Genomic DNA, 27418 nt, shown 5'->3' on the forward strand with positions numbered 1-27418 from the left:
TTACTGCCTGTGCCATGTGACAGTGAGAATAGGAATAGAGTGAGGTGCAGGATAAATGCGTGGCTGAGGGATTGGAGCAGGGGACAGAGATTCAGATTTCTGGATCATTGGGACCTCTTTTGGGGCAGATGTGACCTGTACAAAAAGGACGAGTTGCACTTGAATCCCAGGGGGACCAATACCCTGGCGGGGAGGTTTACTAAGGCTACTGGGGAGAGTTTAAACTAGAATTGTTGGGCGGTGGGAACCAAACTGAAGAGACTGGGGAAGAGGAGGTTTGCTCACAAATAGAGAAAGCTTGTAGACAGTGCAAAAGGGAAGATAGGCAGGTGATAGAGAAGGGATGCACTCAGACCGAAGGTTTGAGATGTGTCTATTTTAACGCAAGGAGTGTTGTGAACAAAGAGGATGAGCTTAGAGCGTGGATCAGTACTTGGAGATATGATGTGGTGGCCATTACAGAGACTTGGATGGCTCAGGGACAGGAATGGTTACTTCAAGTGCTGGGTTTTAGATGTTTCAGAAAGAACAGGGAGGGAGGCAGAAGAGGTGGGGACGTGGCACTGTTGATCAGAGATAGAGTCACGGCTTCAGAAAAGGTGGACATCATGAAGGGATTGTCTACAGAGTCTCTGGGTGGAGGGTAGGAACAGGAAGGGGTCAATAACTTTACTGGGTGTTTTTATCAACACGTACAAACAAGCTGGAGGAACTCAGCAGGTCGGGGAGCATCCGTTGAAATGAGCAGTCAGCGTTTCGGGCCGAGACCCTTTGTCAGGACTGAAGAAGGAGGGGGCAGGGGCCCTATAAAGAAGGTGGGGGAGGGGTGGGAAGGAGAAGGCTGGTAGGTGCCAGGTGAAAAACCAATCAGAGGAAAGATCAAGGGGTGAGGGAGGGGACAGGCAGGAAAGGTGAAGAAGGGGAAAGCACTATGGGTAGTAGAAGAAGGCAGAATCATGAGAGGTGATAGGCAGCTGGAAGAGGAGGCAGAGTGAAAGTGGGATGGGGGAAGGGAGAAGGAGGGAATTGCCAGAAGTTGGAGAATTTGATGATCATACCAAGGGGCTGGAGACTAGCCAGATGGTATATGAGGTGTTGCTCCTCCAACCTGAGTTTGGCCTCATCATGGCAGTAGAGGAGGCCATGTATGGACATATCCGAATAGGAATGTGAAGCAGAGTTGAAATGGGTGGCAACTGGGAGATCCTGTCTGTTGTGGCGGACGGAGCGGAGGTGCTTGACGAAGCGGTTCCCCAATCTGCATCGGGTCTCACTGATGTAGAGGAGGCCGCACTGGGAGCACCGGATGCAATAGATGACCCCATCAGACTCACAAGTGAAGTGTTGCCTCACCTGGAAGGACTGTTTGGGGCCTTGAATGGTGGTAAGAGAGGAGGTGTAGGGACAGGTGTAGCACTTACGCTTGCAGGGATAAGTACCAGGTGGGAGATCTGTGGGGAGGGACGTGTGGACTAGGCAGTCGCGGAGGGAACGAACCCTGCGAAAAGCAGAGAGGGGTAGAGAGGGAAAGATGTGCTTAGTGGTGGGGTCCTGTTGAAGGTGGCGGAAGTTGCGGAGGATAATATGCTGGATCCGGAGGCTGGTGGGGTGGTAGGTGAGGACAAGGGGGACACGGTCCCTGTTGTGGTGACGGGAGGATGGGGTGAGGGCCAAAGTGCGGGAAATGGAGGAGATGCGGGTGAGGGCATCATTGATGACGGCAGAAAGGAAACCACGATTCTTAAAGAAAGAGGACATTTGGGATGTCCTGGAATGGAAAGCCTCATCCTTGGAGCAGATGCGGCAGAGACGGAGGAACTGGGAATAGGGAATAGCATTTTTACATTTGGCAGGGTGGGAAGAGGTATAATTGAGGTAGTTATGAGAGTCAGTGGGTTTATAGAAGATGTGAATGGACAGTCTGTCTCCAGAGATGGAGACCGAGAGATCGAGAAAGGGGAGAGAAGTGTCCGAGATGGACCAAGTGAATTTGAGGACTGGGTGAAAGTTAGAGGCAAAGTCGATGAAATTGAGGAGCTCAGCATGGGTGCAAGAAGCAGCAGCCTTCTCCTTCCCCCCCTCCCCCCCGCCCCCTCCTCCTTCAGTCCTGACGAAGGGTCTCGGCCCGAAACGTTGACTGCTCGTTTCCACGGATGCTGCCCAACCTACTGAGTTCCTCCAGCTTGTTCGTATGTGTTGATTTGACCACAGCATCTGCAATGTACTTTGTGTTTACTGGGTGTTTTTTATAGGCCGCCCAATAGTAACAGGGATATCGAGGAACAGATAGGGAAACAGATCCTGGAAAGGTGTAATAATAACAGTTGTCGTGATGGGAGATTTTAGTTTCCCAAATATCGATTAGCGTGTCCCTAGAGGGGTTTAGATGGGGTGGAGTTTGTTAGGTGTATTCAGAAAGGTTTCTTGACACAATATGTAGATAAGCCTACAAGAGGAGAGGCTGTACTTGATTTGGTATTGGGAAATGAACCTGGCCAGGTGTCAGATCTCTCAGTGGGAGAGCATTTTGGAGATAGTGATCATAATTCTGTCTCCTTTACAATAGCATTGGAGAGAGATAGGAACAGACAAGTTAGAAAAGTGTTTAATTGGAGTAAGTGGAATTATGAGGCTATCAGACAGGAAATTGGAGGCTTAAATTGGAAACAGAGGTTCTCAGGGAAAAGTACGGAAGAAATGTGGCAACTATTCATGGGATATTTGTGTGGAGTTCTGTATAGGTATGTTCCAATGAGAGAGGGAATTTATGGTAGGGTACAGGAATCGTGGTGTACAAAGGCTGTAATAAATCTAGTCAAGAAGAAAAGAAAAGCTTACGAAAGGTTCAGAGAGCTAGGTAATGTTGGAGATCTAGAAGATTATAAGGCTAACAGAAAGGACCTTCAGAAGGAAATTAAGAGAGCCAGAAGGGGCCAAGAGAAGGCCTTGGCGGGCAGGATTAAGGAAAACCCCAAGGCATTCTACAAGTATGTGAAGAGCAAGAGGATAAGACGTGAAAGAATTGGACCTATCAAGTGTGACAGTGGGTAAGTATGTATGGAACCGGAGGAAATAGCAAAGGTACTTAATGAATACTTCCGTATTCACTATGGAAAAGGATCTTGGTGATTGTAGTGCTGACTTTCAGCAGACTGAAAAGCTTGAACATGTAGATATTAAGAAAGAGGATGTGCTGGAGCTTTTGGAAAGCATCAAGTTGGATAAGTCGCCAGGGCTGGATGTGAGACCCAGGGACCCAGGCTACTGTGAGAGGCGAGGGAGGAGATTGCTGAGCCTCTTGCAGTGATCTTTGCATCATCAAAGGTCCTGGAGGATTGGAGGGCTGCAAATATTGTTCCTTTATTCAAGAAAGGGAGTAGAGATAGCCCAGGAAATTATAGACCAGTGAGTCTTACCTCAGTGGTTGGTAATTTGATGGAGAAGATCCGGACAGGCAGGAGACGCATAATATGATTAGGAATAGACAGCATGGCTTTGTCAAAGGCCGGTCATGCCTTACGAACCTGATTGAATTTTTTGAGGATGCGACTAAACACATTGATGAAGGAAGAGCAGTAGATGTAGTGTATATGGATTTCAGCAAGTCATTTGATAAGGTACCCCCCTGCAAGGCTTATTGAGAAAGTAAGGAGGCATGGGACCATGGGGACATTGCTTTGTGGATCCAGAATTGGCTTGCCCACAGAAGGCAAAGAGTGATTATAGACGGGTCATATTCTGCATGGAGGTTGGTCACCAGTGGGGTGCCTCAGGGATCAGTTCTGGGACCCTTACTTTTCTTGATTTTTATAAATGACCTGAATAAGGAGGTGGAGGGATGGGTTAGTAAGTTTGCTGATGACACAAAGGTTGGAGGTGTTGTGGATAGTGTGGAGGGCTGTCAGAGGTTATAGCGGGACATTGATAGGATGCAAAACTGGGCTGATAAGTGGCAGATGGAGTTCAACCCAGATAAGTGTGAAGTGGTTCATTTTGGTAGGTCAGATATGATGGCAGAATATAGTATTAATGGTAAGAGTCTTGGCAGTGTGGAGGATCAGAGAGATCTTGGGTTCCGAGTCCATAGGGCTCTCAAAGCTGCTGCTCAGGTTGACTCTGTGGTTAAGAAAACATACAGTGCATTGACCTTTATCAATTGTGGGATTGATTTTAAGAGCTGAGGAGTAATGTTGCAGCTATGTAGGACCCTGGTCTTGACCCCACTTGGAGTACTGTGTTCAGTTCTGGTCACCTCACTATAGGAAGGATGTGGAAGCCATTGAAAGGGTGAAGAGGAGATTTACAAGGATGTTGCCTGGATTGGGGAGCATGCCTTATGAGAATAGGTTGAGTGAACTCAGCCTTTTCTCCTTGGAGTGGCAGAGGATGAGAGGTGACCTGAGAGGTGTATTAGATGATGAGAGGTATTGATTGTATGGATAGTCAGAGGTTTTTTTCACAGGGCTGACATGGTTGTCACAAGAGGACACAGATTTAAGGTGCTGGGGAGTAGGTGCAGAGGAGATGACAGGGGTAAGTTTTTTACTCAGAAGGTGGTGAGTGCGTGGAATGGGCTGCCGGTAACGGTGGTGGAGGTGGATACGATAGGGTCTTTTAAGAAACTTTTAGATAGGTATATGGAGCTTAATAAAATGGAGGGCTATAGGTAAACCTGGTAATTTCTAAGGTAGGGACATGTTCGGCACAACTTTGTGGGCCGAAGGGCCAGTATTGTGCTGTAGATTTTCTGTGTTCTATGTTTCTAAACTCTATTCTATCTAGTGGTTTTACAGTATGGGATTCCCAGCCAGTATGTGGAAAGTTATAATCTCTGCCGTTACAACCTTATGTTTCTTGCTGCAGAATCTCTGGCTGCAGTGTGTGATCTCTCTACAAATGTATTTCTCCAAGTTCTGTGGACTGTTAGGTGGTCAATACTATAGCTCCATTAATGTGGCCGTACCTTTCTTATTCCTCAGTTCCACTCATAAAACCTCACTTGACGAGTTCTCCTGTCTGGCCCGTCTGAGTACTGCTGTGTCTGGGCATGGCTGCCGTGAACTGCGGTGCCAGAACCGATGGGAAATCCGCCAGGACTCTGGTGAAGTCGTTGTCGGACAGGGTGATGGAGTCTAGGTGTGGGGCTGGCAAATGGGCTTCACCCAGGGAGAACGTTTGAAAGGTCTCGGCGTGGACCAGTCTCTTCCTTGGCAGGTCGACCAGTAGGCTGTGAGCCCGCAAAAAATCCGCGCCCAGGAGCGGTAGGGCTACGGCGGCCAGTGTGAAGTCCCACGTGAACCGGCTGGAGCCGAACTGTAGTCGCACCGTACGGGTGCCGTAGGTCCTTACTGTGCTGCCATTGGCGGCCCTCAGGGTCGGACCCGGTGCCCGGTTGCGGGTGTCGTAACTCGTCGGAGGTAAGACGCTGATCTCGGCTCCGGTGTCGACCAAAAAGCAGCGTCCGGACCGCTTGTCCCACACATACAGGAGGCTATCCCGATGGCCAGCCGCCGTAGCCATCAGCGGCGGCTGGCCCCGGTGTTTCCCGGGAACTTGCAGGGCGGGCTACAGCAGCGGGCTTCTGCGCCCCACCGCTGGTGGTAGAAGCACCATTGTTCGTTGGTCTCCTCACCCCTCCCTCTGGGGCTAGTGGGCTCTGTGGCCGGGCCTGGTCTGGTTTGCTGCAGGGAACGTGGCCTGGTGATCTGTGCGATGGACGCCCCACTCTCTTTCTTGGCTTTCCACAGCAAGTCCGCCCGGGCTGCCACCTTCCAGGGGTCGCTGAAATCTGTGTTGGACAGCAGCAGGCGTATGTCCTCGGGCAGCCGCTCCAGGAATGCTTGATCAAACATGAGGTAGGGCTTTTGTCCTCCAGCCAGGGCCAGCATCTCGTTAATCAATGCCAATGGCGGCCTGTCTCCCAAACCATCCAGGTGCAGTAAGCGGGCAGCTCGCTCGCGCCGTGAGAATCCGAAAGTCCTTATGAGCAAGGCTTTGAATTCTGTGTATTTGCCATCCGCTGGGGGAGACTGTATGAACTCCTCAACCTGGGCCGCTGTGTCCTGGTCTAGGGAGCGCACCACGTAGTAGTAACGTGTGTCATCTGAGGTTATCTGCCGAATGTGGAATTGGGCTTCTGCTTGCTGGAACCACAGGTGAGGTCGCAGCATCCAGAAGCTTGGCAGTTTTAATGAAACTGCATGAACAGATGCGGCGTCGTTCATCTTCGGCCCAAATATCGTTTGGGCCGTCGGGGTCACAAATTGTAGCGGTGTGCTACACGCAGCGCTGAAATAACGACACGTAGTCAATGAGCTACAGTTCCAAAACAGATTTATTCGACCTTCGCGGCCTCGCTTTAAAGCCTTCCTGATCCCGCCCTCCCCGGGCGGGAGTGCTATAGGGGGCGCGTATTCACAGTCCCGTCCCGTGCGCGGGCTTTTCCCCTTGCTGGTGAAGCAGACTTGGCGCCCTTTTTGGGACTGGCTTCAATGCCGGCGTGTGCCGATTTGTGAGCCAGTTCGAGTGCGCTGGGAAGTGGGTCGCCACACTACGATATTTCTTGTATTGAAATTTACACAATTCATGTCACCAGTCCCAACATGCTCAGCCTTTTGATTCCTAACTTTGTCTGAGGTCTGACCAGTATCTGTCCACTGTCTGTTCTGGCACTCTGTTTTAAATGTGTGTGTTAAGCTCTGTGATCTTCCTGTTTCTGTCCTCAGTAACATGCACAATTATCCTGAGATCACAAACCTGGATATCCTGCCTTTTCAATTAGCATCTAATTCCTTGATCTCTGTTCACAGTACCTCGTTACTTGTCCTGTGCCAGTCATTGTTACCGATATGGATCACAATCTCTGGCTGCTTACCCTCCTACTTAAAGAATGCTGAGGACTGAATCTGTGGTGTTTTGGACCCTGGCACCCAGGGGGTAACATACCATCATGGAATATTGTTCTTATCCACAGAACCACCTTTCTGTTCCCTTAATGAATACCCTGTCAGCATAGCCTCCCACTTCTTTCCCCCACCTCTTCCTTTCTGAGCCATAGAGTCACACGTAGTTCCAGACACCTGACTGCTGTGGTTTCCCCCACCTCCCCTGACAGTACCTGTTGTTGAAGGCGATGGCCCCAGGGGTACGCTACTCCGGCCGTTTAGCCTCTTTCCCCTCGGTGAAGGCGATGGCCCCAGGGGTACACTACTCCGGCCGTTTAGCCTCTTTCCCCTCGGTGAAGGCGATGGCCCCAGGGGTACACGGCACCGGCCGTTTAGCCTCTTTCCCCTCGGTGAAGGCGATGGCCCCAGGGGTACACGACACCGGCCGTTTAGCCTCTTTCCCCTCGGTGAATGTCAGTCAGTGTCCCGCAACTTGGGTGTGACTACCTCTCCATATGTCCTGTCTGTCACCCCCTCCGCCTTCCAAAAGATCTGGAATTCATCCAATTCCAGCTCCAACTCTAACCCAGTCTGTTCAAAGCTGCAGCTGAATGCACTTCTCCCCAGTGAAGTCATCAGGGACACTGGAGGTCTCCTGCCTTCCCACGTCCCGCATGAGGAGCATTCAATTATCCCGACTATTTCAACTGTGCAATTGTAAAGAAGAGAACAAGAGATAAACTGAAAACTATAATCTACCTACATCTTTTCGCCTTCTCTCACTCAAGCCTTGAAGGGCAATTCCCTACTCCAGCAATGGCTGCTCCAATAATTTACCAAGAGAGGGGCGAGGGGCTTTACAAGAAGTTCACTCATTCAGTTGTTACACACATCATTTGATTTGTTATAATTTTGGCCAAGCAATCTGCTGGAGAGTGACAGGCTATCGACCTGAGTATCTGAGTGTCGCACCTCTGGGCATTCCTTGAGAGACCACCTGTTTCTTGTTGTCTGGTTAGTGAGAGCTAACACCAGCATCAATAACTTACCTTATGGTCAAGTTCGCAGTGTGAGTAGGGGGAAAGGTCGTGCCACATCTTTAGGATTGAGGTAACTCAGGGTTTATTCCTATTATTCATTTACAGGATATGGGTGTTGCTGGCAAGACCAGTGTTTATTGTTCATCCTTAATTGACATTAAGCAGCCTTCCTGGAACAGTGCCGAATCTGTGTGATGAACGTTCTCCCTCAGTTCCAGGATTTTGATGTAGCAGTGATGAAGGAAGCCTGTGTGAGTCGGAGGAAAACATGGACATGGTTCTCATGAATCTGCTACTCTCATCAATGGCACAGATCAAGAGATTGAGGGATACTATTGAAAGTCATAGTAACACTCAAACAGATGATGTACATTGTAAACACTATACGCAACACCTCATCATCAAAGATTCCCAACATCCACCTTCTCACAGCTACCATCAGGCAGGAGATATAGAAGGCCAAAGTACTATACTGTCAGGTTAAAGAGCATCTATTTTCCCCAACCATTCAGTTCTTGAACGAATCTGCAAGGCCCTAACTACTGAGTTTAATAACACAATGACCACTAAAATTGCCTTTTTTTGTTCCTGTTGTGTTCTCCCTCTGAAACATGGTAGTTAATTGTGATTGCTGCTTATCTAATGTTCTGCTGTTTTATTGCAGCTGTGCTTGCAGGTCCTTGCGCATATGGCCATAAATTGGGCTTTGAATTTGACTTTTTGGGTTGAATAGCTGGCCTCTGACTTTTCTGGCCTCACTTTCATCCATGGAATGCTTCATATTTTTGGGGGAGATGTTTTAACATAATTTGGAGAAGATTATCACTGCTTGGACTTACACATGGAGTGTTATTTTGTGGTACTGGGAAGCTGGGTGGCTGTGAATAACACACACGAGAGACGGAGAGGTGAGGAACAAACATGGAGCTGTTTATTTTGCTTGTTCGTCATCTGCCCAGAATGCCCCCTCACATTACGTTCAGTACGCAACACACAGGGAAGCTCGGCAGCTACCCGTAAGGGTCAAAGTATACATGAATACGTAACATGTAATACCCCCCTTATTTTAAAGGTGTCTCCCCCTTCCCATACACAGAGCAGCTGCTGAACTGTTAATATTCAATGGAGTCATCATCAAATTCAACCAACAACCATAGACATACTATTTCTAAGTTAGGGGAAGAGGGTAGACTGCCTCTATTCCCAGACATAACCCTGGGGATTATTCTGCCCCATGTGCTGAGGGTTAGTCTCTAAACTAGAGATTCAGTCTGTCTGGAGGCACCTGCTCCTGTGAGGGTACTGACAACCTGGGGATGGTGCCACAGTCATTTTATCTCTTGGTGGTGTATGCATTGATCTTGGCTTGGGTACTGTATTGTCCATAGGGGGTACCTCAGAAAGCACAGGTGGTGAGGGACGAATGCCTTGCTGATTAAGGACTGGTGTGTCATGATTCTGAGTGCCAAGCAGGTCACCTAAAGTACCTGCATTACAGGGGGCAGTAGGATTTTTGGAGATTTTGATTGCAAAGGCAAGGTTCCATTTGCCTTCCATTGTTAACTAGCTTGTTGAAAGCAGTCATGTCTTTTGTATTTGTTTAGGACCAGATGATGCAGTTAGAATCTGCTCCAAATGTTCCACCATGAATGGGGTGGCAAGCTACATACCTCTCAGATTCCATTTTGAGACCCTCCAGCTCTTTTACAGACAAAACCAGTCTAGTCTGTAAACTCTCCTTGCTGGCAGTGAGACGGGACAGCAGTGGTTTCACATCCACGTTTATTTTTCACAGTATTTGCAAACTATCAACATTTTTGTTAATCTCATTATTACCTTCTAATGATGGAATGGTAGCAAAGTAATTTCCAACCTATGTTGGGATCCTCTGCTCCAGACCAGCAAGTCTCTCAAGTTCTTGATGTGGGGTAGACTGCTGGCTACTGGAACAACTGCCTGGTCTATTTAAGTTACTTGAAAACCATTGACTGAACCGTCTGGGTGACACTGATCCTTCACAAACAGCTCTTCAATCATTGATCCTAGTTCAGGTACACTTTTCTCCATGTTGAAGAACTCATTGTAGTCAAAGTTCTGCAATGAGAGTTTAGGCAATACTGTTTCCTGGGAAACCTCTTGGTCAGCTTCTGATGCAGAAACTGTAGGTATCTCTGCTTGGGCAGCACCATTGCACCCTACACCTTTTTAAAGGGTTCCTGATCGCTTCCTCCACCTCTTTTCCGATCTTAGATTCTCCAAAAGCACTTTATCATCAAAGCCTGTCAGCTATATAGTTTCTGATTGATTAGTGGAGCCAGCAGAAAACCATTCTTGATTCTCTTTAGTATAGGAATCACATCGCCTCAGTTCAGCAAAAACACCAAAGCTTCAGCACTGAGGACTGAATACAACATCAAGATCTTCTTTCTTTATTCTCTCTCGTAGATCTGCAATTATTTGCTTAAGAGCTGTCTCCAAATCTGAATCACAGTTCTTCTTAGTACCGTGCAGTGGTGAACTCCTGCCAAAACTGCTTACAAGAATGCTTACAACACACACAAAATGCTGGTGGAACACAGCAGGCCAGGCAGCATCTGTAAGGAGAAGCGCTGTCGACGTTTCGGGCCGAGACCCTTCATCAGGACTAACTGAAAGGAGAGATAGTAAGAGATTTGAAAGTAGTGGGGGGAGGGGGAAATGCGAAATGATAGGAGAAGACTGGAGGGGGTGGGATGAAGCTAAGAGCTGGAAAGGTGATTGGTGAAAGTGGTACAGAGCTGGAGAAGGGAAAGGATCATGGGACAGGAGGCCTCGGGAGAAAGAAAGGGGGAGGGGGGAGCACCAGAGGGAGATGGAGAACAGGCAGAGTGATGGGCAGAGAGAGAGGAAAAAAAAACAAACAACTAAATATGTCAGGGATGGGGTAAGAAGGGGAGGAGGGGCATTAACAGAAGTTAGAAAAGTCAATGTTCATGCCATCAGGTTGGAGGCTACCCAGCCAGTATATAAGGTGTTGTTCCTCCAACCTGATTGTGGCTTCATCTTGACAGTAGAGGAGGCCATGGATAGACATATCAGAATGGGAATGGGACGTGGAATTAAAATGTGTGGCCACTGGGAAATACTGTTTTTTCTGGTGAACCGAGCGTAGGTGTTCCGCGAAACGGTCTCCCAGTCTACGTCGGGTCTCACCAATATCTAAAAGGCCACACTGGGAGCACTGGACGCAGTATACCACACCAGCGGACTCACAGGTGATGTGTCGCCTCACCTGGAAGAACTGTCTGGGGCCCTGAATGGTGGTGAGGGAGGAAGTGTAAGGGCAGGTGTAGCACTTGTTCCGTTTACAAGGATAAGTGCCAGGAGGGAGATCGGTGGGAAGGGATGGGGGGGACGAGAGGACAAGGGAAAGCAGGAAGGGGGGGGAATCACTTTCGCCAATCACCTTTCCAGCTCTCAGCTTCATCCCACTCCCTCCGGTCTTCTCCTATCATTTTGCAGTTCCCCCTCCCCCCACTACTTTCAAATCTCTTACTATCTTTCCTTTCAGTTAGTCCTGACAAAGGGTCTTGGCCCAAAGCGTCGACAGCGCTTCTCCCTATAGATGCTGCCTGGCCTGCTGTGTTCCACCAGCATTTTGTGTGTGTTGTTTGAATTTCCAGCATCTGCAGATTTCCTCGTGTTTGCACAGGAATGCATGCCACTTTTCAGGGTCACAGATATCCTCACTGTCATATATTTCCAAAAGACATGCCAGGGTTCTGCTTTGCATGTGGATACTGTTTGATTACTAGCAGCTTTTCCTTGGAATATCTATATGGTTTCTTCATGCCACACATTTTCATTGTATCATTTAACTGATCTTTTTTTCCAGTCCATCCCTTCTTATTCACCAAGGCTCAGCAGCCTCCTCTGCCACTCTGCTAAGAACCCAGGCTTAATAGCCGGCTTAAAGTTGATTCCTTTCTTACTGCCCAGTTCTCCATTGAATACATCTGCGTGTTTCTTCAATACCTCTTCTAGACTAGTGACCCCACCAACCAAGTGCACTTCGTGCCAGTTGAGTTTGAGCTGCTCCGAACACAAGGAGCCCAGAAGTGCAAGGTGGCTACCCTTAACACTGTACAGTGGAACTATCTTTCTGTGTTCAGTGATCTGCACTGGAACATTTACCTTTCACCTCACTAGTGTAAGTCGTTAAAGTCAGCCTTGCCCCTTCTATGGTGAGGTGCTGCAATTTCTCCTTGTAAACTGTCTCTGACGCCAGTGTTACTGCAGCACCATGTTCTCCAGCATCCTCACTGTGGCCCCATCAACTGCGGGGTCACTGCAGGTAGCTGTCTTTGTGTCCTGAAACAGATAAAACATGCAAAACTTCTTCAATGTCACTCAGCGCACCCTCAGTATGCTCTATCTTGTTCACATTTCTTTTTGTTTTCCTGAAAGTCATTTTTCGTTATTGCTGTATTTCTAGGTTGATGGTGTCTGTTCACTTTTACAGTTGTGCTCAATATGTCCCTTTTTGCCACAGCTTCAACATTCAAAATCCTTATACCAGCATTCTTTTCCTGAATGTCTAGTTTAGCTACAATGGTAACACTGATTGTCAATAAATGACTTATTCTTAAAGTCAGTAGAAACTTTATGAACTTGGGAAATGGATTCAATAGCTGTGCTTCTTTAGCTGCCATCTCCATTGATGTACTAATCTCAATTTCCTTCTGTACTGTTAGTCTATCTTCTGTAAGCAAAGATTTCTGAATTGCCTCACTACACAGAGCACGTATGAGGCTATCATGTAATTTGTCATTCAATGACTGCTTGAAATATCAGTGTTCAGACAATTGGTTCAGCATGGTCACAAGCCGTGAAATAGACTCACCTTCCTCTTAATTACTTTTATAAAATCTAAAACTCTCAGCAATAATCAAAGGTTTAGGTTGGTAGTGGTCCTTTAAGACTTTAACTATAAGGCTTATCGCCAGGCTGAGCAGGTTGCACTAGACTGAGTAATAAATTAAATGTGTTTGCACCCATTACAGTCAGAAAAGTTAGAACACGAATACCATATGAAATTTGATTTGCCTGTGCAAAATATTCAAATTTTTCAGTATAAGAACCCTATTGCTTTGTTGTTTCATCATATGGTCCCATACCTCCAAACATTGTCGCCATTTTCAAATGCAATCATGTTCCAGAAAAGTGAAGTCGTCTTATCTGTTTCTCCCTCCCTTCCTTAACCATCCTTGTTCTGGGAAAAAGCCTTTGACTATCCACACAATCAATGCCTCTCATCATCTTATACACCTCTATCAGGTCACCCCTCATCCTCTGTCGCTCCAAGGAGAAAAAGCCAAGTTCACTCAACCTATTCTCATAAGGCATGCTCCCCAATCCAGGCAACATCCTTGTAAATCTCCTCTGCACCATTTCTATGGCTTCCACATCCTTCCTATAGTGAGGCAACCAGAATTGAGCACAGTACTCCAAGTGGGGTCTGACCAGGGTCCTATATAGCTGCAGCATTACCTGTCGGCTCCTAAATTCAATTCCACGATTGTTGAAGGCCAATACACTGTATGCCTTCTTAACTGTAGAGTCAACCTGGGCAGCTTCCTTGAGCGTCCTATGGACTTGGACCCCAAGATCCCTCTAATCCTCTATACTGCCAAGAGTCTTACCATTAATACTATATTCTGCCATCATATTTGACCTATCAAAATGAACCACTTCACACTTATCTGGGTTGAACTCAATCTGCCACTTCTCAGCCCAGTTTTGCATCCTATCAATGTCCCACTGTAACCTCTGACAGGCCTCCACACTGTCTACAACACCTCCAACTTTTGTGTCATCAGCAAACTTGCTAACCCATCCCTCCACTTCCTCATCCAGGTCATTTATAAAAATCACGAACAGTAAGGGTCCCAGAACAGATTCCTGAGGCACCCCACTGGTGACCAACCTCCATGCAGAATATGACACATGAATATGGTTCACCAGATTGATTCCTGGTTTGGCAGGACTTTCATATGAAGGAAGACTGGATCGACTGGGCTTATACTCGCTGGAATTTAGAAGGTTGAGGGGGGATCTTATTGAAATGTATAAAATTCTAAAAGGATTGGACAGGCTAGATGCAGGAAGATTATTCCCAATGTTGGGGAAGTCCACAACGAGGGGTCACAGTTTAAGGATAAAGGGGAAGCCTTTTAGGACCGAGATGAGGAAAAACTTCTTCACACAGAGAGTGGTGAATCTGTGGAATTCTCTGCCACAGGAAACAGTTGAGGCCAGTTCATTGGCTATATTTAAGAGGGAGTTAGATATGGCCCTTGTGGCTAAAGGGATCGGGGGGTATGGAGAGAAGGCAGGTTCAGGGTTCTGAGTTGGATGATCAGCCATGATCATACTGAATGGCAGTGCAGGCTCGAAGGGCCGAATGGCCTACTCCTGCACCTATTTTCTATGTTTCTATTTTCTATGACCCGTCTACAACCACTCTTTGCCTTTTGTGAGCAAGCCAATTCTGGATCCACAAAGCAATGTCCCCTTGGATCCCATGCCTCCTTACTTTCTCAATAAGCTTTACATGGGGTACCTTATCAATCCTTACCTCTCAGGGTTTTCTCCATCAACTTACCAACCACTGAGGTAAGACTCACTGGTCCATAATTTCCTGGGCTATCTCTACTCCCTTTCTTCCAGCGAGTCATCAGTGTAGTGGAGGAAAAGTTGGGGAGCAGTACCAGTATAGATTTAGAGCATAGACTGTTCCACATAACCCACGAAGAGGCAGGCATAGCTGGGGCCCATGCGAGTGCCCATAGCTACACAACTACATTGGTGCTGCTTCTTGCACCCATGCTGAGCTTGTCAATTTCATCGACTTTGCCTCTAACTTTCACCCAGCCCTCAAATTCACTTGGTCCATCTCAGACACTTCTCTCCCCTTTCTCGATCTCTCGGTCTCCATCTCTGGAGACAGACTGTCCACTGACATCTTCTATAAACCGACGGACTCTCATAACTACCTTGAACGTACCTCTTCCTACCCTGCCAAATGTAAAAATGCTATTCCCTATTCCCAGTTCCTCCGTCTCTGCCGCATCTGCTCCCAGGATGAGGCTTTCCATTCCAGGACATCCCAAATGTCGTCTTTCTTTAAGGATAGTGGTTTCCCTTCTGCTGTCATCAATAATTCTATTTCCCTCACTTTGGCCCTCACCCCATCCTCCTGTCACCACAACAGGGACTGAGTTCCCCTTGTCCTCACCTACCACCACACCAGCCTCCCGATCCAGCATATTATCCTCCGCAACTTCCGCCACCTTCAACAGGACCCCACCACTAAGCACATCTTTCCCTCTCTACCCCTCTCCGCTTCCCGCAGGGATCATTCCCTCCGCGACTGCCTGGTCCACACATCCCTCCCCATGGATGTCCCACCTGGCACTTATCCCTGCAAGCGGAAGTGCTACACCTGTCCCTACACCTCCTCTCTTACCACCATTCAGGGCCCCAAACAGTCCTTCCAGGTGAGGCAACACTTGTGAGTCTGTTGGGGTAATCTATTGCATCCGGTGCTCCCGGTGCGGCCTCCTCTAAGTCGGCGAGACCTGACGCAGATTGGGGGACTGCTTCGTCAAGCACCTCCGCTCCGTCCGTCACAACAGACAGGATCTCCCGGTTGCCACCCACTTCAACTCTCCTTCACATTCCCATTTGGCTAAGTCCATACATGGCCTACTCTACTGCCATGATGAGGCCAAACTCAGGTTGGAGGAGCAACACCTCATATACTGTCTGGGTAGTCTCCAGCCCCTTGGTATGAACATCGAATTCTCCAACTTCCAGTAATTCCCTCCCTCTCCCTTCCCCCATCCCACTTTCACTCTGCCTCCTCTTCCAGCTGCCGATCATCTCTCTCATGACTCTGCCTTCTTCTACTACCCATAGTGCTTTCCCCTTACATTCCTTCTTCACCTTTCCTGCCTATCCCCTCCCTGCTTCCCCTCCCCCACCCCTTGACCTTTCCTCTGATTGGTTTTTCACCTGGCACCTTCCACCCTCCCTCCACCTTCTTTATAGGGCCCCTGCCCCCTCCTTCTTCAGTCCTGATGAAGGGTCTCGGCCCGAAACGTTGACTGCTCATTTCAACGGAATCTGCCTGACCTGCTGAGTTCCTCCAGCGTGTTGTACGTGTTTACTTGGTAGGGTCCATGGATAGGAAGGATGCAGAGGGATAAGGGCCAAATGAGGCTAGCTTAGTTGGGACTCTTGGACTAATTGGGTCACGGACCCCTTGCTTAATAGTACTAATACATAGCATAAAAATGGTCAGGAACCCTTCAGTTTGGCCAAAGGCCCTGTTTCTATCCTTTATGATTCTATGACTCCATTTCCTGGGAGCAGAGAGATGAGAAATGTCAACATCTAAGCAGCCGGTTTTGGAGAATTTAAATGCTGCAGTTGTCTCAAACTGAAATTTATCAATATCACGAAATAATTCCTACCTGTTCTAATTCAGTCAGAGGAAATTTGATTTATCTTTTAGGAATCTGGAAATTTGTATGATAAGTAACAGTTATTTCCAGCTGGGAGATGATTGAACGCTATCTGTTCCTGTGATTACCTGGATTGAAAAATGGCTGTTTAATAGTCTGTACACTGATAGTTGAAGCTAAGCATAATGTCATTCATTCATGAGGCATCACCATTTTCCAAGTAGTTAAAAATTATGTTTCGTTTTCTTCCATGAAAGGTCACCGGATCTCTGGGTAGTAAATCAAAACATTCAAAAAAAGGGCAACATTTTCATACAGGAGGCGGTGAATAAACGGAATGAACTGCCAGAGGCAGGTTTAGTGACAATGTTAAACAGGCTTTTCTCAGGTCCATGATCGAAAGGGATGAGAGAGTTAGCATGGATGCACTGGACTATTTCTCTAAATAGTCATATTACAACACATTAGACATATTTTCATCAATCTGCAGCAGGTTTACTAATTTATCCATTAAAGGTTTTGTGTAGGAACGATTTAAGGTTCAAACACAAACTTAGTTGTTTTCAGTAGATCCAAAATTAAATAAATCCCTTTTACTGTTTAATGACTCAAGATAGAGAGCCTTGAATGTTGAACACTCACAGTGAGTAAAATAGTAAAGAAAACAGATTTAAATTTTAGTGAGGGGTCATAGGGTCACAGATTTGAAATGACTTTCCACTCAGCAAGTCCCATTTACACTAATATAACCATATAACAATTACAGCACGGAAACAGGCCATCTCGGCCCTTCTAGTCCATGCTGAATGCTTACTCTCACCTAGTCCCACTGGCCTGCACTCAGCCCATAACCCTCCATTCCTTTCCTATCCATATACCTAAATTTTACTTTAAATGACAATACTGAACCTGCCTCTACCACTTCTACTGGAAGTTCATTCCACACAGCTACCACCCTCTGAGTAAAGAAATTCCCCCTCGTGTTACCCTTAAACTTTTGCCCCCTAACTCTCAACTCATGTCCTCTTGTTTGAATCTCCCCTACTCTCAATGGAAAAAGCCTATCCATGTCAACTCTATCTATCCCCCTCATAATTTTAAATACCTCTATCAAATCCCCCCTCAACCTTCTACACTCCAAAGAATAAACCTAACTTGCTCAACCTTTCTCTGTAACTTACGTGCTGAAACCCAGGTAACATTCTGGTAAATCTTCTCTGTACTCTCTCTATTTTGTTGACATCTTTCCTATAATTTGGTGACCAGAACTGTACACAATACTCCAAATTCGGCCTTACCAATGCCTTGTACAATTTTAACATTACATCCCAACTCCTATACTCAATGCTCTGATTTATAAAGGCCAACATACCAAAAGCTTTCTTCACCACCCTATCCACATGAGATTCCACCTTCAGGGAACCATGAACCATTATTCCTAGATCACTCTGTTCTACTGCATTCTTCAATGCCTTACCATTTACCATGTATATCCTATTTGGATTATTCCTACCAAAATGTAGCACCTCACACTTATCAGCATTAAACTCCATCTGCCATCATTCTGCCCACTCTTCTAACTGGCCTAAATCTCTCTGCAAACTTTGAAAACCTACTTCATTATCCACAACGCCACCTACCTTAGTATCATCTGCATACTTACTAATCCAATTTACCACCCCATCATCCAGATCATTAATGTATATGACAAACAACATTGGACCCAGTACAGACCCGAGGCACACCACTAGTCACCGGCCTCCAACCTGACAAACAGTTATCCACTACTACTCTCTGGCATCTCCCATCCAGCCACTGTTGAATCCATTTTACTACTTCAATATTAATACCCAACGATTGAACCTTCCTAACTAACCTTCTGTGCGGAACCTTGTCAAAGGCTTTACTGAAGTCCATATAGACAACATCCACTACTTTACCCTCGTCAACTTTCCTCGTAACCTCTTCAAAAAATTCAATAAGATTTGTCAAACATGACCTTCCATGCACAAATCCATGTTGACTGTTCCTAATCAGATCCTGTCTATCCAGATAATTATATATACCATCTCTAAGAATACTTTCCATTAATTTACCCACCACTGGCATCAAACTGACAGGCCTATAATTGCTAGGTTTACTCTTAGAATCCTTTTTAAACAATGGAACCACATGAGCAATACGCCAATCCTCTGGCACCATCCCCGTTTCTAATGACATTTGAAATATTTCTGTCAGAGCCCCTGCTATTTCTACACTAACCGCCCTCAAGGTCCTAGGGAATATCCTGTCAGGACCTGGAGATTTATCCACTTTTATATTCCTTAAAAGTGCCAGTACGTCCTTCTCTTTAATAGTCATAGTTTCCATAACTTCTCTACTTGTTTCCCTTACCTTACACAATTCAATATCCTTCTCCTTAGTGAATACCGAAGAAAAGAAATTGTTCAAAATCTCCCGTCTCTTTCAGCTCCACACATAGCTGTCCACTCGGATTCTCTAAGGGACCAATTTTATCCCTCACTATCCTCTTGCTTTTAATATAACTGTAGAAACCCTTTGGATTTATTTTCACCTTACTTGCCAAAGCAACCTCGTATCTTCTTTTATCTTTTCTAATTTCTTTCTTAAGATTCTTTTTACATTCTTTATATTCCTCAAGCACCTCATTTACTCTATGCTGCCTATATTTATTGTAGAAATCTCTCTTTTTTTCTTAACCAAGTTTTCAATATCCCTTGAAAACCATGGCTCTCTCAAACTTTTAACCTTTAAACCTAAGAGGAACATAAAGATTCTGTACCCTCAAAATTTCACCTTTAAATGACCTCCATTTCTCTATTACATCCTTCCCATAAAACAAATTGTCCCAATCCACTCCTTCTAAATCCTTTTGCATCTCCTCAAAGTTAGCCTTTCTGCAATCAAATATCTCAACCCTGGGTCCAGACCTATCCTTCTCCATAATTATATTGAAACTAATGGCATTGTGATCACTGGACCCAAAGTGCTCCCCAACACATACCTCTGTCACCTGACCTATTTCGCTTCCTAACAGAAGATCCAACACTGTCCCTTCTCTAGGTGGTACCTCTTTGCAAAAAACTGTCCTGCACACATTTTACAAATTCCAAACCATCCATCCCTTTTACAGTATGGGCTTCCCAGTCTATGTGTGGAAAATTAATATCTCCCACAATCACAACCCTTTGGTTACTACAAATATCTGCTATCTCCTTGCAAATTTGCTCCTCCAATTCTCGCTCCCCATTAGGTGGTCTATAATACACACCTATAAGTGTTGCTATACCTTTCCCATTCCTCAATTCCACCCAATTAGTCTCCCTAGACGAGCCCTCTAATCTATCCTGCCAGAGCACCGCTGTAATATTTTCTCTGACAAGCAAAGCAACACCTCCCACTCTTGTCCCTCCAATTCTATCACACCTGAAGCAAGAAAATCACGGAATATTTAGTTGCCAATCACACACACTCTCTCTCACACACACATTCACACTCACTCTCTGACACGCACATTCATACACTCACTCTAACTCACACATTCACAATTAGTTTTGCTACAGCAAGTGTATGGGACATTGGAAAAAAGTTGAATTTCCCCATGGGGATGAATAAACTATCTATCTATCTATCTACATTCACACACTTATGCACTCTCATACATACACACTCTCTCACACACATACTCACGCACTTGCACACACATTCACACACACACACGCACTCACACACACACACTGTCCTACTCACACACTCTCACACACACACTCACACACTGTCTCATACACATAATCACACACACTCACTCTCATACACACACTCACACACTGTCTCACACACATAATCACACACACTCACTCTCATACACACATTCACCCTCTCTCACACACACATTCACACTCACTCTCTGACACGCACATTCATACACTCACTCTAACTCACACGTTCACACTCACACTCTTATGTGCTCTCATATATACACACTGTCTCTCACACACATACTCACGCACTTGCACACACATTCACACTCACACACACACACACACACACACACAGGCCAATTAACATATGAACTCACAAGACAGGAAAACAGAAGCTGAAGTAGGACACTTGCCTCCTGAAGCCTGCCACTCCATTCAATATAATCAACGCTAGTCTGCCCAGGTCTCATCTCCTCCTACGTGCCAGATCCCCAAAGCCCTCAGTTCAGTGATCTTTAAAAAACTTATCCACTTCCTCTTTAAAAGAGCCCATGATATTACTGGAAAGCTACGACAATGGACAGATAGTTGAATGAATGGTGGAAGGCAGGGAGTGGGATTAAAGGGAAATTTTTCTGGTTGACCACCAGAGAGTAGTGGTATTCCACAAGGGTCAATGTTGGGTGTACTCTTTTTCACATTAGAAGTCAATGATTTGGATGATGGAATTGATTGCTTTGTGGCCAAGTTACAAAGATAGGTGGAGGGTCAGGTCGTTGAGGAAGCAGAGTCTTTAGAAGGATTTGGGCTGGTTATGAGAATGGGCAAAAAAGTGGCAAATGGAATACAGCATTGGGAAGTGTATGGTCATGCACTTTGGCAGAACGAATAAAGGTGTAGACTGTTTTCTGAATGAAAGAATGAATTACGAAATCAGAGGCATAAAGGGACTTGGGAGTCTTAATGCAGTTTTCCATAAAAGTTAGCTTTCGGGTTGAATCAGTAACAAAGGCAAGTCCAGTGTAGGCATTAATTTCAAGAAGACAAGTATAAAAGCAGGTACTGTATCTAATGCTGAGGCTTTATAAGGCATTGGTCTGACACACAAGTATTGTGAGCAGGTTCGGGCCCATATCTAAGAAAGGATGTTCTGGCATTAAAGAGGTTCTAGAGGAGATGTATGAGAATTATCCTGGGAATGAGAGGATTAATTTATGCGGAGCGTTTGATGGCTCTGGTCCTGTATGTGCTGGAGTTTAGAAGAATGGCAGGGGGATATCACTGAAACATACTGACAGAGTGGACATGAAGAGGATGTTTCCAGTAGTCGGGAGGTCTAGAACCAGTGGGCACAGCCTTGGAATATAAGGATGCCACCTTTGAAAAGAGATGAGGAGCAATTTCTTTAGCCAGAGGGTGGGGAATCTGGGAAATTCATTGCCAGATAGCTGTGGAGACAATTGGTTATATTTAAAGAGACGCTGATAGGTTCTCAATGAGTAAGGATGGTAAAGGGTATGGGGAGATGGTAGAGAATGGGGATCAGAGAGAAAATAAATCAGCCATGATGGAATGGCAGAGCAGACTCAGTGGGCTGAATGACCTATATCTACTCTTATGTCTTATAGTCATGTGTACTTCAAAAAGCAACCTAGTGCCATCCTAGACATCAATACAGTGCCCAGTGACCTGCACACAACAACCCAATGCCATCCTAGGCATCAATACAGTGCCCAGTGACCTGCACACAACAACCCAGTGCCATCCTAGGCATCAATACAGTGCCCAGTGACCTGCACACAACAACCCAATGCCATCCTAGGCATCAATACAGTGCCCAGTGACCTGCACACAACAACCCAATGCCATCCTAGGCATCAATACAATGTCCAGTCGCCTGTAAACAACAACCCAATGCCATCCTAGGCATCAATACAATGTCCAGTCGCCTGTAAACAACAACCCAATGCCATCCTAGGCATCAATACAGTGCCCAGTGACCTGCACACAACAACCCAATGCCATCCTAGGCATCAATACAATGTCCAGTCGCCTGTAAACAACAAGCCCAGTGCCATGCTAGGCATCAATACTGTGGCTAGTCACCAGGATACAGTGTCCATGCTCTCCTTTTCTGTGGGAAGAGAATGCAAAGCACTGTTAATGCTATCTGAAAGATCATAGAACAGCAGAAGATCTGCCCAACAGGTCAGTCCTAAACATGATGCTGCTCCAACTAATTCCCCTTGGCTGAAAAAATCTATATCCCTCCATTCCCAGCCCATTCATGTGCTTGTCCAAATGTCACTTAACCATTGTTATTGTATCTGTTTCAACCACCTCCTCTGGCAGCTCATCCCAGCATAAACCACTCTGTGTGTAGAAAACTTTCCTGTAAATCTCACCTTAAAGCTATGGTCTCTAGTACTTACAGACAATACACCCGTACTCTGCATAGTCTACAGCCATATCAAGCTTCATCTGGGTATTGGGTGTCCATTTTACCCCAGATCCTGACTGCTGTCTGAGTTCCTGCACCATTTTGATTTTTGCTCCAGAATCCATTGATTCCAGCATCTGCCATAGTCTCTTCATGACTTTCCTCCTGCAGGTGCTGTTACCCCAGTGACCTCCAGCCGATTGTTTATCACTCCAGATTTCTGAATCAGTAGTCTCTTGTAACTCCATGAACTCTTTTGTCCCTCTTTCGACAGGACCTTATAAACATACCAGGCTAACCTTCTTGCCCCCAGTCTCTACTCACCACCATGGAACTCATTTGCCTCTGCTTAACTTCTCAGAGTGGAGGGCAGAGTGGAGTGGATGACAATAAACTGAATCTGAATCTGATCTTGATCTTGCTAACCCTCTTCACCCTGGAATTGAGCAGCCAGGTCCAGTTGGTGAAAAAGCCTCGAAAAGGAGGCAAACACGAGGAAATCTGCAGATGCTGGAAATTCAAACAACAACACACACAAAATGCTGGTGGAACGCAGCAGGCCAGGCAGCATCTACAGGGAGAAGCGCTGTCGACGTTTCGGGCCAAGACCCTTCATCAGGACTAACTGAAAGGAAAGATAGTAAGAGATTTGAAAGTATTGGGGGGAGGGGGAAATGCGAAATGATAAGAGAAGACCGGAGGGGGTGGGATGAAGCTAAGAGCTGGAAAGGTGATTGGCGAAAGTGATACAGAGCTGGAGAAGGGAAAGGATCATGGGATGGGAGGCTTTGGGAGAAAGAAAGGGGGAGGGGAGCACCAGAGGGAGATGGAGAACAGGCAAACAACTAAATATGTCAGGGATGGGGTAAGAAGGGGAGGAGGGGCATTAACGGAAGTTAGAGGTCAATGTTCATGCCATCAGGTTGGAGGCTACCCAGCCGGTATATAAGGTGTTGTTCCTCCAACCTGAGTTTGGATTCATTTTTATAATAGAGGAGGCCATGGATAGACATATCAGAATGGGAATGGGACGTGGAATTAAAATGTGTGGCCACTGGGAGATCCTGCTTTTTCTGGCGGACCGAGCATAGGTGTTCAGCAAAACGGTCTCCCAGTCTGTGTCAGGTCTCACCAATATATAAAAGGCCACACCGGGAGCACCGGACACAGTTGCAAAGGAGGCCCTGTCTACCAGCAGATCCTGACAGAGGCATAGCATGGGATGGAGCCTTATCTAGCCTCAGGCATAAAACAAACAGGATATTAAACAATGTTAATTATCTAAATTATTTTTAGTAAATAGCACATTAAAAGGCTTACAAATAATTAGAAACATTAAAGTAAAGTAATCAAAATACAAAAGTGCTGGAAATACACAGTAGCTCAAGCAGTGTCTGTGGAGAAAGAAACTCTCAACCTCTCATATTAAGAATATTTCCTTCCCTATTCTGCAGATAAGAATGACTCTGAGATTGAAAGGGGTTTCTGATCCTATACTGGCTGTAGCCTATGTAGAACCAGAGGTGTAGATTGCCAGCAGAATGTAGATGTATTCCTGCAAGACTGGGATCCATTGTGTCAATGGGATGACAGACAAGTGTCGATATTTTCCATAGTTGGGACGATGTGCTTAGTAAGGGACCAGCAGGTGGTGATCCTTCCCATACACTTGCTGTCCTTAGGCTTTGAGATGTTAGAGGCCGCAAGTTTGGTGGCAGATTTGGCAAGTTGCTGCAATGCAGCTTGTAAATGTTACTCTGCAGCTGCTGGTTTGTTGTTTAAGATTATGTGTAAGTTAATTGTACACTAAGCAGGATTCAGTCTGTGGCAAGGATTAGAGCATTAAAGAATATTATCACAGCACTTTCCCCTTTGAATAGACATCCTCCTGTGTGTCATAAGACATCTTGCTTGCCTCAGTGATCCTTGTGTAATCACTGCTGATTGCATGCTGCATACCTGTAGTATAAATGCGCAGATGGAAATGTCAGGTGGTTGGCTTCAGATACTAAGACTGAGGCTTGACAACATGGTGATTAGACCCCTGATAGAGCCATTTTTTTCATATATTTCCTTGTTTTTAGTACTCTTGTTCAGCTTGCACCGCTGGTATTTCATGCTGACAAACCCTAGCCTGACCTTCAGGGCTGTACACAGTGATTAAACACACCTCACACTCACCAACATTCTCTAACAAAATTACTGACATTTAAAATCAAAGGAGGAGGAAAGAAACAAGAGCAGTCCTTTGTATTTATTGAGGCCACTGATCAACCAGATACTGACACTGAATTGAAACATTAATTGACAATTTCAGAAATAACTTGAATTGTGTCTCATGGGACCTCAGTGAGATACAGCCTGATTAATGTGTTTCTGCCAGAGAAGAATTTTCATTTTTTTAAAAAAAGCAAAACTCCCAGCATATCACCTCGGTTTTAATCACTCATTCTCCTCCTCAGAAAGTAAGGGGTAACAATGGAGAGAGAAAGCCCAGTTATCAAGCTCAGTTTCTGCCAGGTTACACAGTCTATGGCAATGGATAATTCTTAATTCCTGTAACTTTTTAGTGAGAAACAGATAGACTGTCAGTGACTGTAGTGCTTGTCTCAGTGAAACAGGTATCCTGAGACCTGGGCTAATAATAAACCTGAATTAAATTTCCATCATTCCAACTTCATAATATGAGTTCAAAGTTCTTAAAATTATTTGGAAATGAAGGTGCATGAATTGGATCTGAAATCTGAGTTCCTCTAAAGTGCATTCTGCAGTAGTGTGGGACCCACTTGCCTCAGCTCATTCCTGAATTGACTGTACCAACACAAGGGAGGTGTCCGAGCCTTCCCGAATGGGCTTGGTGGAATGCCTTCTGACTCACTGTCACAATTGGAGTGCCAGGAGCTGTGGACTGCCCCCTTTGGAGGCTTTGCATGTTGATTAACTTTTCCGGATGCGTGTTGTCTACCCAGGTCAGAGGCCTTCATTGTACTGCTCCAAGTGAATATCTTCCATTATTGTGCTTCAGAGCTCTCTGGGTGTAACTACTCTCTGGTACATTTGCTGCAGCATTGACAGGTAGACAGTTTGTAAACTCGGATGACGAGGCTTTAGATTATCATCCAAAGATCTCAGCAGAATCAGTCTAGTCATTTGCTTGATTTAATGCTAAGTTTCTCAGCTTCAGTATTCTTGACCTTACAGTAAAACTAACCCCTTCTGCATGTAGGGCGAGTACTTTGCTCTCTGTGGCTGGGTTAGTTGGTATCTGGCATAGCAAGCTCAACATTCCCTGTCATGTTGCATCCTCAAGACTGGCTTTGTGCAAATCACAGACTTGACTCCAAAAATACCCTCAGACCGCAGGTGATCCCGACTACAAATGGTAGCCAGGAGCTATAACCTCACAGCTCTTTCATCCGACCTCCCACGTTGTCTGTGCAGATGTTGCTCTTCTCTTTGTGAGTACCTAGATTTCCTCTGGATGCTCCATTTACATCCCATATCTCAAAGATATGCTGCTGTTGTGTTGTTGAGTAACAGAAGAAACAAAGGACAGCTGATGGGATGTGAGAGAGAAAAAGGAGCAGCACATGGTGCACCAGGTTCTATCCAGTGTTAAGTTTGCAAGTTCTTTACAACTGTGCGACTTCCTCTCCTTTCCTCCAGCATTACAAAATGTGCATGTGTAAACTGGCCACAAAAATGCCACCAATATGTAGGTGTGTGAATCTGAGAGTGTTAATGGCAATGTGAGTTCGGACCGGATTCGTATACAGTTGGATTAATGATGGTTGAAATGGACTTGAAGGGTCGAGGAATCTATTTCCATGCTATATCTCTCTGTTACATTAATGGATGATGAAACTTTGTGGGCAATGATGTGCTAAGTGAAGTAATGGGACAGTGGGATCCCAAATATAATTGCCAATGCTTGGTTGTATAGTTGGGTCGAGATTCTCTCGCTCATTGCCAATGTGCACGCACTGAATTTACTAGTATTGTCTGGTCATTGTTCGTTATCAGCTTTATCACTGCCCAGATACATAATTAGAGACATCAATGCAAGCTTTAGCACGTGAGTGAGACTCAGACAGAGCCATTTATTCAAACAACATGGAAACAGACTCCTGGCCCATTGAATGCACACCAACATCAAACATCGATTTACACTCATCTCTTCCCATCAACCACCCACAAATTCACCACTTATCTACAGACTACAATAGCCCATTAACCTGTCAGCTCACACATTGTAGGGATGTGGGAGAAAACCTCGCAGTCATAGGGAGAATGTGCAAACTTCACACGTAGTACTTGAGATTGGATGTTAGCTTGGATGCTGGTGCTGTGAGAGAAGAACTCTGATAGATGCACCACTGTGTTACTGACAGAGGTCCTGTATCCTGTGCTGGCTTTATTACTCTAACATGGTGGGTCCTCCATGATGAAGAGCTTCCAGTGTTAAGGTGAGGCCCAGCAGAAAACACCAGTACACCATGCCGTTCCCATCTGATCAGCACTTCCACAGTGGAGTCTCTCCTTCATGGTGGTGTGTGTCAGTCCATAATGTATCTAGATATTCCTCTGGAAGCTTCTCTAGACCTAGTTGCAAAATGCTCACACTAACTACATTTCTCCATTCCTTGAACTAACCTACCTCTGACAGAATTAGTATGTTTGTGTCATCAGTGACTGTGATAGGAAGCTTCATTATTTGATCATTATCTGACCCAGGGTTTCTGCATGCTATCAGAATATATTTTCAGACTTTTCCTTTCCTTATTACATACAGAGAAAAAAGGCCACTCATCTCACCTGACCTTTA

General features: G+C 45.7%; 1 protein-coding gene and 1 pseudogene across 5 annotated transcripts in view; one reads left to right on the top strand and one right to left on the bottom strand.

The window, feature by feature from the left end:
* ephb1 (EPH receptor B1) overlaps positions 1–27418 on the top strand; it is a 649893-nt gene that overhangs the window by 462014 nt on the left and 160461 nt on the right. The window lies entirely within an intron of this gene.
* Positions 9403–22841, bottom strand: LOC140722885 (eukaryotic translation initiation factor 4E transporter pseudogene; annotated as a pseudogene).

This window comes from Hemitrygon akajei, chromosome 3 (assembly GCF_048418815.1).
Source record: "Hemitrygon akajei chromosome 3, sHemAka1.3, whole genome shotgun sequence".
NCBI classification, from domain to species: Eukaryota; Metazoa; Chordata; class Chondrichthyes; order Myliobatiformes; family Dasyatidae; genus Hemitrygon; species Hemitrygon akajei.